This window comes from Equus quagga, chromosome 3 (genome assembly GCF_021613505.1).
Source record: "Equus quagga isolate Etosha38 chromosome 3, UCLA_HA_Equagga_1.0, whole genome shotgun sequence".
Lineage (NCBI taxonomy): Eukaryota > Metazoa > Chordata > Mammalia > Perissodactyla > Equidae > Equus > Equus quagga.
The window spans coordinates 136,045,053-136,061,679 of NC_060269.1; positions in this window are offsets into that span (position 1 = coordinate 136,045,053).

The window sequence follows — 16,627 nt, forward strand, 5'->3', positions numbered from 1 at the left end:
GACTTCAGACTCAGACTGGAACGAAACCATGGGCTTTCCCGGGTCTCCAGCTCACTGACTCATCATGGAGATCTCGGAAGTTGCCAGCCTCCATAATCGCGTGAGCCAATTCCTTATAATAAATCTCTTTACATATATATGTGTGTGTATATATCTCTTATATATTTGTCTATATATCCTATATATATATATATATACATCCTATTAGTTCTCTGGAGAATCTTAATAATACAGGGGACCAGCTCTTCTTGATATCTCTTGTATCCCCTTTTTTAGAGTTAAGAAACCTTACTCAGAAGCTCTACTCTCATCAGCCAAATTTGGGGAATGGGACTATCACTGTTGGCTTAGGCCAATCTGAATTTATCCACATCACTTGGGGGAAGATGCGGAGACTGGAACGGTATTAAGATTTCTCCAGTATGGACGAAGGGGAAAGCCGTGCCAGTGTCAGCTGGAGCCCAGACGATTTTAGAGACAAGCGAGCCTCAGGTCAGGACCCAGGCAGACAGGTAGACAGGCACTGGCATCCAGGAGTCCGTGAGACACCAGGGAAGCTGAGTCGAGGCTCGAGTCCAGCAGGGCATTTCCTAGGGTATTCTGTTGGGGCCAGAACGCATCCCAGCAAATGAGCCCCTGGAATCTGTAAGTGAGATCTGGAAGGCGAATGTAGCCGTCTGGAAATGGGGAGGTGCTGAAGGCAGATGATGTCATCCAGCCTTAACGGGAATATATTTCCTCAGCCGTGGAAATAGTGATTTCTAGACTCTGCCCACTGTGCCATTCCCCAACTTGTTCCCAACTTTCAGATGAACTCAAAGATGCCAGGGCTCTCGGCGAGTCCTCTGAGGGGCAGTCCCATTGTCTGTCCTTGAGAGGTAGGCTGTGAACATCACAGAAAATAAGTCCATCTCCAAGTGCTGGATGCTCTGAAGGATCCAAAACCACCTGGTTCCTTCCCTCATGGAGCTTACAATCTATTCTGGACCCAAAAAACCTAAGACTATAATCCATATTCCTCCTGTTTATGAGGAGGACCTCCTAAATGCCAGGCCCTGAGCTGAGGACCTAATATGTGTTCTATTGTTTACTTCTCACAATAATGTAACGAGAAATATATTGTTATTCCCATTTTACAGACGAGGAAATGGAAGCTCAAAACCATTTCCTAACTTATTCAAATTTAGAGGAGCAGCAGAGTTGGGACTCACACTCAACTCTGACCCCAGAGCCTGCATTCTTCCCCATAATATGGGGGAGAAATCATACCTATTGGAGTCTGAGAAAGAGAGAGATTTCTGTGGGAGGGGGAGAGGTGGGGAGCAAAGATCCCCTGTAAGGAGAGGAGTTTCAGGAAGCTCACCTTGAACGATGAACAGAATTATTATAAGCTTTCTTTTTTCTTTTTTTTTCAAAGTGAGACAGTGAGACAGAGCAGGGGACAATGAATCTTCCAAGGTCACGCCACAAGTCACTAGCCAAGCCTGGCCTGTCACTCAAAGCTCTGAATTCCCAGCTCACTGAATTCAGCGGTTGAAGCAGCTGTGATGGGGCCATGTCAAATGAATCTGGAATAAAACACCAACCCGCAGTGTTTCCCCTTCTCCTCCTTTCCCCACTGTGTCCGCTGCCCCCTCCGCAAGCAACCCTCTTATCATCCCTCCCACCAATCCATAAACTGTCCCGGAAAATGCCAGGATCTGAGCACCATATTGGCCATGGGGGACTCGGTCAACTTCTTTGCCTTCTGGCTGTTCTAAACAAACAAAGGGCAGTGCACAAGTTATTAGTAAATACCAAGGCTTAGTTTATTGTATAAAACTTCAATCCAACAAATAAATGAGCCATCAAGTTTGAATTTATGTAGCATTCAAAACACATTAAAGCCATTTGACCATGACAAAGGCCTTTCCTGCTTTGAATGATGAAGCCAGCACTGCAAATACCCTTCGGATGAGACATTAAGCGAGGTCCTTTCAGTTTGTCTCCGGGGACTGTCAAGGTGGAAGGTAGAGGTGCTGGCCCTCTTTCGAAAGAATTCTTTCGGGAAAATCTCATCTTGGCTAATGTCTCCTTTCCCTAAAAAAGGGTTTGTGTGCCTCTAACAGAACAATTACAGTTGCTCGGCTAGCGGTCATTCAGCTGACCGCCGCCGCGAGGCCCTGACTTACCTTGAGACATTCCCAGAGAGACATCAAGGAATACAGGAGTTCTCATCAAAGGACGCTGGCAGCTGATCGCAGGAGGTTCCAGCTGCTGTTGTGGCTTGTCTCCGAGCAGTTTCTTCTCCTGCAAATTGGTTATAATAATACCGCAAAGGGGGTGGTGAGAAATGAATCAGACAGAAAAGAGCCGCTTATCAATTCCAAAGCCCTGATCAGATAAATGGTGTTATTATTAATAATATGGAAGGGCAATCGTTCAGCCCCACCTTCTCACATCATTTTTGTTTTTGTTGCTTTCGCAATGGAAACTTTCTCCTTCTGCTGGTATTTCTGCCCTTGCAGGGAGCTCTTGGGGCCTGCAGCTGCTATTAATGATTGCGGTTGACTCACTGGAGTTGAGCTCCATCTGGTCAAGGATGGAGCCTCCACATAAACAGGCAATTTTCAGGCAGCCAACCCCAAGAGATATAGAGAGCCTAGGAGAAATTACGTTGGCGTGGTCTTCCTCCCGATGCACTCCCAATTCCCACCCAAACAAAGATCAAAGGCAACTTTAAAAACATGAGTAGCAGTCCAATGAGTCTGGGTGGAGGAGTTGGAAAGGGACTATTCACTGAGCAATCTGATCGTGCGCCACCAAGGGCCGGCCCTGTGTTGGCTGCTGAGTTACAAAGATGAGTGAGACACAGGCCCTGGTCTCGAGGGGAGTCAGACATAAACAGATACGGCCAGTAATAGATGGGCTCTGGTTGGAAGCTGTGACCAGCTAGCTGTGACTTGTGGACTCCAGTTCCACTCCCTTTGTTTCAGGGCCTTTGGGATTCGGACTGATTTGTGTGTATAAGAGTTCCAGGTCACTTTTAGCACCTCTTTCTTCCACCTGCAGGGCCCTGGGTCATTACCTCCTCAATCTCAGCTTGGGGTGATTAATCTCAGTGGATGCACCAAAGGGTACATCCCATATAAATTCTCTGCTAGGAGGAACACTGGGCGACATGAGAGAGCTAAAAACAGCCAAGGGTTTGAAGAGGACAAAGAAGACAAAGAGATTGAAGAGAATAAACCCAGTCCTTGGTCTCCAGATGTCTGGACTTTGGTGTAAGAGCTGTAAATAATCACTAATATTTACTAAGTTCTTGTGCTATCCTCTCAATCTCATTTAATCATCGCAATAATCCTGGGAAAGAAAGGTTCACTTCTCTGTTCTGCAGCTTGGGAAATGGAAGCTCAGAGTAAATATCTTTTGCAAGATCCGTGGCTAGTAAAGTCAGGATTTGAACTCGCATGTAGCTGACTTCAAAGCTGGACTCTGAACTGCGCACTGTGCTGTCCCCACTGAGCCCTTTTACTTTGGACTCTTTGTTAAGGTCTGATCTTTTGAAAATATGCTTTGCAGATTAAAGTTCAGAGGAGATGATGGTTATAAGGCACCTAGTACAACACCTGGAACCCACTAAGTGTTGAACATATAACAGCTACTTCTCCTTCTATTATGGCTGTTATCGCACCATGGTAGGGACTCAGAGAACAGGCTCCAGCTCTGGCAGAAGGCACTGGGGGAAGCCAGGCAGATTGTCAGTATATTCAGGACAGGACCCGAGTCCTAAAGAAAAGACAGAACAGGGGAATTTCCTGAAGCTGCCTATGCAAAGGCAGAACTTTGTGCTAAGCAATAAGCTTCCAGAGTGTGTGTGTCCATCCATCTACCCATCCATCCAACAAAATATGTCTGAGCACATCTCACGTGCCTGGCACTGAGTATAAACTGGTGAACAAAACAGACGTAGCTCTGATCTCTTGAAGCTCATAGGTGGGGAGGAAGGACAACAGTAAACACAGAAGTAAATAAATGTGTCATCGTAAATTGAGACAAGCCTTATGGATGTGACGTACAGAGTGCTATGCTAGAGAACAGTCAAGGAGGGACACTATTGAGACTAGATGGTCAAGGAAGGCCTGTCCAAAGAGGTGACATTTAAAACAGACATGAAGGATAAGCAGCCAGCCAAGAGAAGGAGACCTGCCCCTCACAGAGCTGCCCAGCAGGCCACCTAATAGCAAGACTTGTTGGCACAACAACTCACTGCGAGCTCTCAACCAATGTGGGAGTGGAAGCTGGTGAATGACTCTCCCTGCATCATTGGTTTAGAGACTGGGGCCCTCTGGTCCTAAAGTTGACCCTAGAGGAAGTCCTGAGGAGCTGAGATATCAAAAACAAGGACACCAGCAGGCACCCATGCAATGCTGTCCAAATTCTCTGGGAATTCCTCATGAGATGCATTGAATGAAAGTGTTGGGAGTGGGTCTAGGGAATCTGGTGGTGACGACCACCAGCGAGCTCTAGTCAGTCTGTTTTCCAAGGCCCCAAAAAGCCTACTACTGCTACTTACATTTCAATGTAAATCAAGCCGGCTTCAACCCGCAAGGCTCTGTAAACTTGTGTTTAATGTCAGGTTTATATTAATATTTGCATTAACAAGATTGATTGTTTACATAACAATGCATACGTAAAGTCTGGGCTAGGTTTGGGTTTACACACATTTGCATAATGTTTACGGATTGATTGATTAGACAAACTGTGCATAAATCCAAGTAAACTGCTAGTTGTTTGTTTATTTTCTCTATTGGGGCTTGGGAGCCTATATCTTAATAAATGGGCTAAACTGAACCTAAGTCCTCTGTTATAACCTTCACGGAAGATTTAATAGTTCTGAAAAGCAATTTTCACCAAAAAACAGTAAGATAAAATCATTGCGGTTAGTTTTTCCTTTAATCCTCAGCATCGAGTAGTGAGGAGGAGGACACCAGCTTTAAACTTGCCCTAACAGAGAGAAACCCAGGCCGTAGGCGGAGCGTCTAGATTCAAGAGTCCTTCTGCCTTTGCCATTGCAGTTTCTTAGAGAAGCTCAGGTTTGTCAGGGACCATGACAGGTCATCTCACCTCCACTACCTACTGGTCCAGAGAAGCCAGGTAGAGAGTGCAGCTTCCTTCCACAACCTGAGTGCCTCCATACGACTGAAGAAAGATCTGGATACTTAGCCTCAAGCCCAAGCAGAGGAAAGCCTTGAAAAGGGCAGGAGAAGAGATTTTAGAAGAGAAAGGCACAATGCAGAAAGAAATGAAAACGAATTAATTTAAAAAATGCTTTTGTTTACTTTTCATGAGGATCCAAGAATTCAGTTGATCACTTCCTCAGTTCTCGGCACATAGTCTATGCGGATCCATGCAAGGCCCTCAGCTCCATTCCAATTCATCCTCACCCCACAAAGGGTCATTACTCCAATGTGCCCAGCAGATCTTTGGAGATCGTGGAAATAAACGAAGACCAACCAAATGAGAATAAGCAAAGGCTGTTTATTCCAAGCTTGCTACAGCAAGGGAGTCAGCCACTGTCACTTGTGTTTTGGCAGAGACTCAAAGGCAGGCAGAGGAGTGGGAAGTTTTATTGTGAATCAAAGGGAAGCCTTCAGATGTGTCCTGATGGGAGGCTGTTGGCCCAGGAAGCTGGAGGAGGGCCAACTAGAAGCGGGGCATCCTCTGTGTCGGTTAGGGGTGCATATTGGGCTGTCTCTGGTTGATCTTAAGTTGGGAATGGGGACAAAAGATTAGGGAAGCTGTCAGTTATTAATCAAATTCTGGCCATTTTGGGCTGATGGTTAAAGAAATTATTGTTTAGTTTCCTGAATTGTTTAGCTGTCCGACTTCCTACAAGAATGACTTACATAAAGCAGGCTGGCTTCCTGGGCTGGTTATTGTAGATAAGGAGTTGGTTTCCTGGGCAAGTCTTGCAGGTTACGGGTCAGAGTTCTATTTTTATATATGGTCTGGCCATCGTCCATTTGTATATTCTCTCTCAAGATACAGGTACCTTACAAAATACATAGCATTGTTTTCTGTGTGTATGTGTTGTAAATTTACTAAATAGTATTAAATGGTAAATTAAATTAATAGATAATAGTAAAAACGTCTTCGTGTTCTTACTTTTTTTCACTCAAAACTACGAGTCAGTGGTGCATCTGGGTTGTTAAATATATATATATATATATAGTACATTGCACATTACGGATGCATATGCTCCATAGTGTTCATTCATGAGTACAGTGAGTCCTCCATACCTGTGGGTTCCGCATCCACAGGTTCCATATGGATGGATTCAACCAACCTCAGATCAAAAGGCCTATGATGGTTGTGTCTGTACTGAACATGTACAGACTCTTTTTTCTTGTCATTATTCCCTAAATGATACAGTATAACAACTATTTACATATCATTTACATTGTGTTAGGTATTATAAGTAATCTAGAGATGATTTAAAGTACATGGGGGTATGTGCATAGGTTACATGCAAATACTATGCCATTTCATATAAGGAACTTGAGCATCCACGAATTTTGGTATGGGGGCTTAGCCTGGAACCACTACCCTGTGGACACCAAGGGACAACTGTATGCACCTTCCATGTTTACATCAAGTTGCCTCCAATATCAACCACTACTAACAATGATGAGATCAAGATCCTCATACATACTCGGTTAAGGAACAGGATGGCAGAGGCCCCTGTTCATATACTCAGGATAGGAGAGCTGAGTTATAAGATACATGCTCGTTAGTTACAATATCACTGGATTTTCTCAGAATGGCTATAAAAATGTATATTTTATTAACAGTGCATGAGGGTTCCCATTTTCCCACATCCTTGCCGACACTTGGTAGTAATAGGCTTTCTATTTATGGAGGATGGGAGGGTGCAAAGCAGTGTGTATTTCATTGATGTTTTTATTTTCTATTATTACAAGTGAGGTTGAGCATCTCACTGTACACTTATTACAGAGTCAAGAGTTTCCCTTCTGTGAACTGCCTGTTCAGATGCTTTCTCCATCTTCTCCTGGTTTGTCTATCTTTTCCTTGTTGACGTACAGAAGTTCTTTGTATATTCTAGACATTAATTGCTTGTTGGTTTTGGAGGTTGCAGAACTTTTCTCTCCATCTGTCACCCTTCTTACAGTCTAATGAGCTTTGTTGAACAAAATGAATTTTAATGGAGACAAATTCATCAATTCTTTGTGTATTCAGGAGCCACTATTTTAGAAGTTCTTCCTTAGCATTAAGAACACAAAAATAACCTCCTCCACTTCTATTAGCTTTATAGGAAGTGTTTTTTAACCCAGAGGGCATTAACCTAGAATTCAAGGGGTCAGTGAACTCGGATGGGGAAAAAATTACATTTTTATTTTCACTAACCTCTAATAGACATTTTTCATTTCTTTTGATTATGAATGTGGGCAACAAACCACAGTAGTATTACCAGGCTTTTGATTTTGTCACCCAAATAAATTAAGCATTTTTTTTTACCTTACATTACAGTTATTACAGGTATCTCACAATGTTGTTTCTGCTCAGACTATTTCAAAATTGCTAGAGATATTAGATTTACTGCTAGATCTTAGTCGATGTTTTAATAAGGAGGCATATATTTTGCTTCACAATTTTTAAAATATCTGCATTTCTACATAATTGGTTTCCTTGGTAATCCTATCTATTTCATGTTATGCATTTGAAAACATTATTTGGAGGAGTCCACAGGTTTCCTCAGATTACCGAAAGGATCTATGTTAAGAACACTATTGCAGAGCTTTATCTGTCACGTTGAGGTCTTAATCTGAAGTTCGTCTTTGTACATAGTTTGAATCAGATTCCTACCTCACACCATATGCCAACACCATATGCAGAGCAATCCTCTGTTCCCCACTAATTTTTGGTGCCATCCTTATTATAATAAACTTTCCATACATAAGTAATTCTGGCCCTGAATCTCTGTTCTGTTCTATCCATCTTTGCCGGGTCCAGGCTGAAATTCTAAAATATAGAGCAGGCGGGTGTAGGAAGTAGGTTTGGGTACATCCATGAAGTCTGCATTTGGAGGTTTATTTGATTTTTGGCTGTTTTATTATTATATATTAATTTCCCCTGTTTGTTTTTAATGAGTTAAAGAAAGACATTTCTTAAATTTTAGTAAAAAATGCATGGTTTAGGATTCTTTGGTTTTGAATGAGAAACCCTGATTTCCTTCGTATTTTAATACCAGGAATTGGCCAACTTTTTCTGTAAGGAGTCAGATAGCAAATATTTTAAGTTTTGCAAGCCTGAACTGCTCAACTCTGCCTTATAGAATGAAAACAGCCAGAGACAAAATGGAAGCAAACGAACATGGCTGTGTTCCAATAAAACTTTATTTGTAAAAATAGGCTGGCTGGATTTGGCCTACCGGCCATGGTTTACCAATCCCTATTCTATAACACTTGTAGTATTTTGTTCCCTGTATAAGGTATCAATGGTCTTTATTGTGAAACTCATCAAAGAAATTATTATCTTTGATAAAGGACTCTGCTCTGCGGAGCTGGGCATCAGATGTGCTCATTTTCTATCCCAGCATTATTTATAACAGATGATATAACAGACGCTATATGATGGAAGATAACGCAATATAGCCAGTAGTGAGAAAATCATCGGGAAATTATGGTAAATCCAAATAATAGAATATTATGTAATCATTTGAAAATGTTTATGGAAGTCTTTAATAACATATGCAAATATTTATGGTATAATGCTAACAAAAGATGAGGATAAAAATAATACACATAAGATATAAACTATGTTTTAAAATGCATAGAGAAAAGCCCTACAAGGAAAGATGTTAGTGACAGCTCTGAGTGCATGAAATTATGGATGATTTTTATTTTCTTCTGAATACTTGGCTGTATTTTCCATAATTTCTACAGTGTAGTTGTATTATTCTCAACATAAAAAACATTTTCTAAGAAATCTTAGTGGATGGCATCCGCAAAACTGTCTGGATAATCTCCCTTAATGTCAAGGATCACTGAGCGGATGGACAAGGAAAAAGCTTTTCTAGCAAGATCCCAATAATTCAGAATGTGTAACAATTTAAAACAAAGCCAGTTGCAGCTTTAACCTTTGTGTTGAAAAAAGCAAGCAATTAATAATAGGCAAATATTTCAGAAAACATTGAATTTATTAACCTTGGGGACTCTTGTCAGGGCCATATATGGTGTGCTAAGAGTTTTCCAGGGATTTTCTCAATTAATCTTTCCAATAGCCCTTGAAGATAAGTGTTGCTATCATTATCATTGTCATCATCATCTTTACTCCCATTTTATACATGAGGAAACTGAGGCTTCTGTCGTTTAAGTACTTCCAAGCTTTAAGTACATCCAAGCTTTGTGTATCTAGAAAGAAATGGAGGTTGGGTGCAAATCCAAGGAGATTTAAGGAGTAACCAAGCACGGGAGAAATCAACTGTTTCCTGGTACTTTAAAAATACCTATTGGAAGCTTGGTGTTTCCATCAGGTGAGGTATTAGTTTCAAGTGGTTATTAATTATTCACTGAAGCAGTTCCCAACAGGATCTCTATTTGCTGAAACTTGCTCTCGTTCTCTTTATATTCTCATCTCTGGAGAGGCTTCATTTCTTTAAAAACGCTCTGTCAGAACTTTCACGGTGCAGGCAGGAAAGCCTCTCCCCTTCCTCCCGGCTGTCCCCCTGTCAACCCTGGGAATTCAGGATGATAGAGCTTGTCTTTTCCCGCGATGCACTGCAGTGGTTGCAATGGGAGGGCTTGGACTTCGGAAGGCTTCCTGAGATCGGTACCCTATGGCCCTTAAGCACCAGGCTCCCCCTCACACTTCCGGACACTGATTTCTTTGGTGCTCCTCCGACATGCCCAGCTTGCTCCCACCTCAGGGTATGTGCATTGCTGTTCCCTCAGACTGTGATAGCTGTCCCCCAAACCTTCCAATGGCTGACTCCTCATCATTCAGATCTCAGCTCCAGTGTTCCAACGCCAGAGGACCCTCCATGATATCCACATCTAACACACCCCGCAAGCCCTTGGCCCAGCACGTGCCATCTCACTCCTGAGGTATGATTACTTTTTTTCTTTATAGCACTTCACACTGTCTATAACCATCTCATTCATTTTTAAATGCTTGTTGTTTATGTCTCCCACTAGAATAGTAGTTCTCTGTGGACAGAAACCCTATTTGGCTTGTTCTTTGCTGTGTTCCCTGTTCCTGGCACCTAGGAGGTCCTCAGTAAAGATTCCTTGAATAAATTATCCCACTTAATCTCCCCAAAATCCCATAAGGCAGGTCCTGCACTGCAGTTGAGGGAACTCAGGCTCAGAGAAGTTAAAACAATATGCCCAGATCACACGGCTAAAAACTGGGGTAGCGTAGCGTGAGGACTTCATCTGCCTGCCATTGTTGTAATTACCCCCATCCAGCCTGTGAGTGAAGGAAGGATTCCCTCCCCAGGGCCACGGAGATGCCAAACACATGACACCTGACACTGGACAGAGGAAACTAGTACCAGTTTATTAGTCACTTATACTCGTAGCCCTAAGGGAGGAGGACACTGTGCCCTGCAGGGCCATGGCAGAGGGGGTGCACCAAGGAATAGAGTGAACCGCCAGGGTCTGTGGGAGGGAGGCTTTGTAGCATCAAAAGGGTGAGGTGCCCCCTGGTTCCAGCAGGAGTATATGATTGGCTTCCTTGAATAATTCTGTAGGCTAGCAGGGAACTGAAACCCACTACTCGGGGATAAGCAAGAAATACACCTGGTCTGTTTAATGAGGAGGTTGTCTGGCTAGGGGACCTGATCTGCAGGAGTAGAGCAGGAAGGAGAACTTGGGGTTAGGCCCTTTGAGGCCCTCCCAGTTTCACCACATGTCAAGGCAGCACATGATTTTGGATCTTAATTTTAAGCTTTGCATCACACCCATACTAAAAACTGTATTAATGGTAAAAGAGAAAAACCAGAGGATGCGTAGCAAGGAGATGAAGTAGAAGTTGCCATTGAATAAGACAGCCTAAAATTCAAGAGGGTCAGCCAGCACCCTGTGAGGGAAGGGCACAATTCTTTCCAAAATGCTTTGCCATCTTCAAAAAATTCTTTCTTATTTCAAGAGTACTGAAAAATTGGCAAGCGTGGTCTTTCTGGGAAGAACGTCAAGGGCAATATTTTAGGGCATTTGAACTCATGAAGGTGATGGACATTGGCAGACACGTCCTGGAGCCCGCTCAACACCTACCCATAATACCAGTGGGTCTTGGTAGTGTGATTTTAAACACCCATAAAAATCAAGCTTTATTGATGGGGAAAACATAATATCTCCTTGGATGTGGGCCCTCTTTTGTACAAAGAGAGTAGACACAATGTTCCAACTATAGATAAGCGACCCAGGAGTCCTCTGGGGCTATTGCAGCCTTGAACGTAAACTCGTCTGAAGAACTCGTTAAAAACAACGTGATTGGCATCTAAGTCGTGTCACTCTTGCCTGCATTTCAGATGCTTGGTTGGGTCAGACATCAAGTTATTTTCATTATGTGGGATGAAGATGTATTTGCAGTTCATTTCATTTTGCTTTGTGCGTGCGTGTGTTGTTGTTTGTTGTTGCTATTTTTTCTCTTCAGTTCTTTGAGACTGAATTCTTTCTGTACTTTTACATCCCCATGAGGGAAAAAGGAGGGGAGCCCCCAGATTGACTCTCCCTTGACTTGCTGGGGAAATGTGCGACCTTCTTATATGCGTTGCTTGGAAAGGTATATGCTACGTGCCCTTCCCCTCTGCCTAAGGGGTGTGTGCACACAACACAGGCATGCACGTACACACATGCACACATACACACTCACACATATATGTGCACGAAAACAGTTGTGTACTAATGCCACTGAGAACCTGGATCCAGCCTACTTTTGCCACCTCCCTCTCTGACTCCTGCCAGAGAGAAAATGGGCAGACATCGCAATTTCTCCACCTCCTGACAGTCCTCCTGTTTGGAACACTGTACCCCGCCCCTTCTCTTCTCTCCTTCACCTCCCACCCTCACCCTCTTTAACTGGCCAACCCCCAGCCACCCTTCAGATCTCACTTCCTCAGAGAGGCACATACTTTAATTAGAACCCTGTGTCTCCTGTTCTGTAATCCTCCGTGTTCAGAGGCTGCCCTGGGGGTTGTAGACAGCAGCCTCTTCAGCTACAGTGTGTGATCTGATCATACTGGGCAGGGGCAAGACACAGCTGGGAGGGTCAGAGCTGTCATTTTCCCGTCCTGAACTGTTTTCTCCCCTCACCTCTGTTTCCTCCACCTTGCTCCAGACCAACGTTAACATCCCATGAACTACAATAGCAGCCTTTTAACTGGTCTTGCCTCATGTCTTGCTCCTGCCCAATCTGATCAGGTGCCATCCTTACCCTTGGGCTTCTTTCCTGGGCTCTGTACTACTGGGTTCAGCTGTGGCTGTCTTTCAGCCATGCCCCTCCTCATGGACTAAGAGTCTACAGGCCAAGGGGACGTTCCCACCAAAGTCTGTGTTCCCCCGCATCCCCCCGAAACAGCCACAATTTTACACTGTGATCCCGGCACCCAGGACCCTGTATTCCTGATACTCCAGCCCTGAGCCCAATCTGGGCCTGCACAAGACCCCTCCCGAGTCCATTCTCCTGAAGGCAGAGCTGTGACCAGTGTACACAACCCCAGGCCTGAAATGTGGTCAAAGGGCAGCTGTTTGCCTGGAAGTAGGGTTTGGATGGAGTCTGGACATAGACTGGGGAAAGCATAGGTCTGCCAAGTGGGGCAGAAACTGGGGTGAGAAGAGATGAGGACCAGGCAACAGGCTGGAGGCCCTGCGGGTGTGAGGGGCAGGCCTGAGGGCACTCTCTGCTTGGACCCTCAAGGACTCCTTACTGCCCTCAAGAAGGCATTGAATCTCCTTAGAATTCGATATAAGGCCCAGAAGAGTCTTTCTTTTCTGTACATCTCCAGCTTCAACCATTTCTCCAAGCTTCCCTCTCCAATTCTCGTTCCAGAGTTGCATACCCTTCACAGATAATTTGCCCTACCTCATCATTGTTTCTTTACTTTCTGATCCCCTTCCTCCCCACTGCTCCTTGAGGGCTGGCTCCAGGACTGGTCACCCACTGGCGTCTCCCCAGCATCCAGGACTGGGCTTGACACACAGCGGGCTCTTGGGAAATATGTCAGGGAGGGAGGGAAGCAGGGAGGGGCCCTGGGAGCCGGAATTTCTGCCTATGGGATCGATGTTACTGGACCTCTGAGCAGCATAGTCCACACTCCAACACTCTGAGAAGCTCCTGAAAGTGCTAACGCTGGTGTAGGCTGGGGTTGGGGATGGGGAAAATAGAAATGAGCAGAGTAAAGAGCATATAATAAGTAACAAGAAATGTCTACGCGGAGATAATAGTGAGAACAAGCCCTGGTTAGAATTTCCTCCAGAATCAGAAGCCCCAGGCCCCACACCGTCTCTGCCATGAGCTTGTTGGATGAACCATAATTCAAGGGGTTGCCCTGGGACCCAAGCTCAGAACTTCCTTAAGTTCTAGGTGTAGGACACTGCAAAACGTGCAAAATACGTTTTCAGTTATTTTTCCATTTGCTACCACCATTTTTGTTTTCCATTTAGAGAAGGCATGTTCCCAGCACAGCCCTGGATGTAGGCTTCCGTCGACATGTACATTACTTTAGTCCTGGGTCCCCCACTTACGATCTGTGTCAGAGGTCAGCAAACATTTTCTATAAAGGGACCAGTAGGAAGTATTCTAGGCTTTACAAGCCTAAACTTCTCACCTCTACCTTTGTGCCACAAAAGCAGCCACAGACAGTACATAACTGCATAGGAATGGTTATGCTCCAATAAAACTTTATTGACAAAAACAGACAGTAGGCCAGATTTGGTCCCCTGGCCAGTTTGCAAACCCCCTGATCTCAGTGATCTTAAACATATCAAACCTTATCTGAAAAAAAAGTTTTGGATGTAACGTCTGTGTTACAGCAGACGGAGAGGTGTTAGATGAAATTATCTTGAAAATTATAATGAACTAAAGCACCAGAGAAGTGTACATTAGTAGTAGTAACAGTAATGTTAATATGCCATAGTTAGTCCTATTAATAAATCACATTTATTAAGTACCCACTGTATACTAGGTGCATTGCATTCCTTACGTTACTCAATCCTCACAAAGATCTTGCAAAAAAGGAAATTGTTACTTATCAATTTACTGATGAGGAAACCAAGGCGCTGAATTTAACCAGGTAGCCGGAGGCAGGGCTGAATTCTAACTTAATAGCAGTTTCCGGATCCCAAACAGTGGTCTCAAAAAAAGAAACATAAATGTATAAGGGGTGTAAATAAGAGATAAATAGATGAATAAATGGCTGCCGACAGACGGGTCCCTGTTGAGTTTAGACAGGAGGGCAAGACCAGGTACCATTCCCCTGACTATCAAATGATGACCCTGTGTTTGCTGTGGCATCTGAGGCTGGCTGCTCTTCCCTGGAGGAGAGAAGCTTTTCCTGGGCAGGGTCCCATATTTAAATCCTCAACAAGGCAAGCCACCTATGGTGGGCTCTGCCAGCGGTGGAGGGCTGGCCTTCCCTGCAAGGGATTTCCTGAGTCACAAAGCAGACCTCCAGAACTTTCTGGGCCTGCTTCAGCCCCAAGGGGAGGCTCGAGCAGCCGGTGCCACTTGAACGCTGAGTCCCCTGCCTCGAGGAGGCCAGATTTAGCAATCTGTCACACACAGCCCGCCTCATCGTGACACTGGGCCTGGAGAGGCAGGCGGCGCGGGCAGGCAGAGAAGCATCTGTCGGCATGCCACGCAGACAGGGATTAGAGAGGATGGGGGAGGATAATTATGGCATTCGCTTTCCTATAAAGTGTGTGTCAGGAGGAAAGGATTAAGCTAATTGAAGAAATCTCCAGCACTTACGTCAAAGGTGGCTGCAAAGCGATTGCTTTATCTTGAATCTCACCTGCTTCTGAGAGCCCAGCTCAAGGAGGCCTACCCACAGCTCCACTCTGTCCCCAGCAACTCTTTGCAGAAATAGTTTGAGTTGGCGTTAGCCATTCTGCAAAGGAAAGAAGAGCCAAAAATAAACTCATCTGAAGGAGGATCCCTGCCTTTTTTTTTTTTAACTTCCAAAGCTCACATCGACTTTCCCAGAGAAAGATGGAGAGCTGATTTTCCTGAGGTTTTACATAGTTGTGTATGTGTGACAGGTGAAATAAATAGCACTGAGAGTGCGCATACTACCCAGGGACAGGTGGCAGCCGCTCTCAAATCTTTTTCATCTCTCTGGAACATTAGCTGATGCTCCTGAGGACCGTGTTGCGTGCAAAGAGAAAGCACAGATTCAGGATCATTTATCACTAGTCCCTCATGCACCACCTTGAGTCCCAAACAGCTCCGAACCCAGAGCCAAACCAAAAGGGGTAGGCTTTTGTCTTCTGTCACACAAATGGAACTTGGTTTTTGAGTTGCTGGGTGACAGATTTCGGAGTCCTCTCTGTAATGAGTTTGGAAAAGCAGTAAATAGTCAGAAAGGCTTCCTCTTTCTTTTAGTTCAAGATATTACACTATGTCTACCCAAATAATGTTTGACAAATGGACTGTCGTTTCTCGACAAATAAAATAGCACATCAGAAAAATATAGCCAGTTGTCTAAGTTTTGCCATGATGCATTCTTAGACTGCCTGAGAAAATGGATTGCCAGATGAATCCAGAAATATCCTTTGAGCGCTTAAGACTGGGAACCTGGCTCCATTCTCTGTCACTTTCTAGTTTTCTGACCTTGAGTGTTTTGTTTCAACTCACTTTGATTTCTTCATTTGTAAAAGAGGGGAGTAATGCACACCACACAGAGTTATTGTGAAGATTACATGAGGTGGCTCAAGAAAAGCATCTGGCACATAGTAGGTGCTCAAAAGTCGGAGCTATCCTCATTACCATCATCTGCCAGAAAGGCATAAGGTATTTTATTAACCATGGTTCCCCGGAGAAACGGAACCAGTAGGATGTAGATATGTGTACATACAGATTCATATATATAGGGAGAGAAACAAGGGGGAGTGGATTTTAAGGAATTGGCTCAGACAATTGTGGGGGCTGGCAAGTCCGAAATTTGCAGGGCTGGCTGTCAGGCTGGAAATTCCAGCAGGAGCTAATGTTGCAGTCTTGAGTCCGAAGGCAGTCTGGAGGCAAAATTCCTTCATCTTTGGGGGATCTCAGCCCTTTTTCTTAAGGCTTTGAACTGATTGGATGAGATTCATGCCTGTTATGGAAGGTAATCTGCTTTACTGCAAGTCTACTGATTTAAATGTTAATAACATCCAAAAAAATGCATTCATAGCAATGTGCAGACTGGTGTTTGACCAGACAACTGGGCACCATCGCCAAGCCAAGCTGACACGTAAAATTACCCATCACAGGTATGTCATCTCTGATGTCAGGGAAAATCATACCTGACCCAGCCGTGAGCATGGAATATACCTTAACAACACACCGTTTCAAAAGACACAACAACAACAACACAAAAGGTGCCACAACCTATCACAGGCTTACCCTCCTCAGGACCCATGAGAAG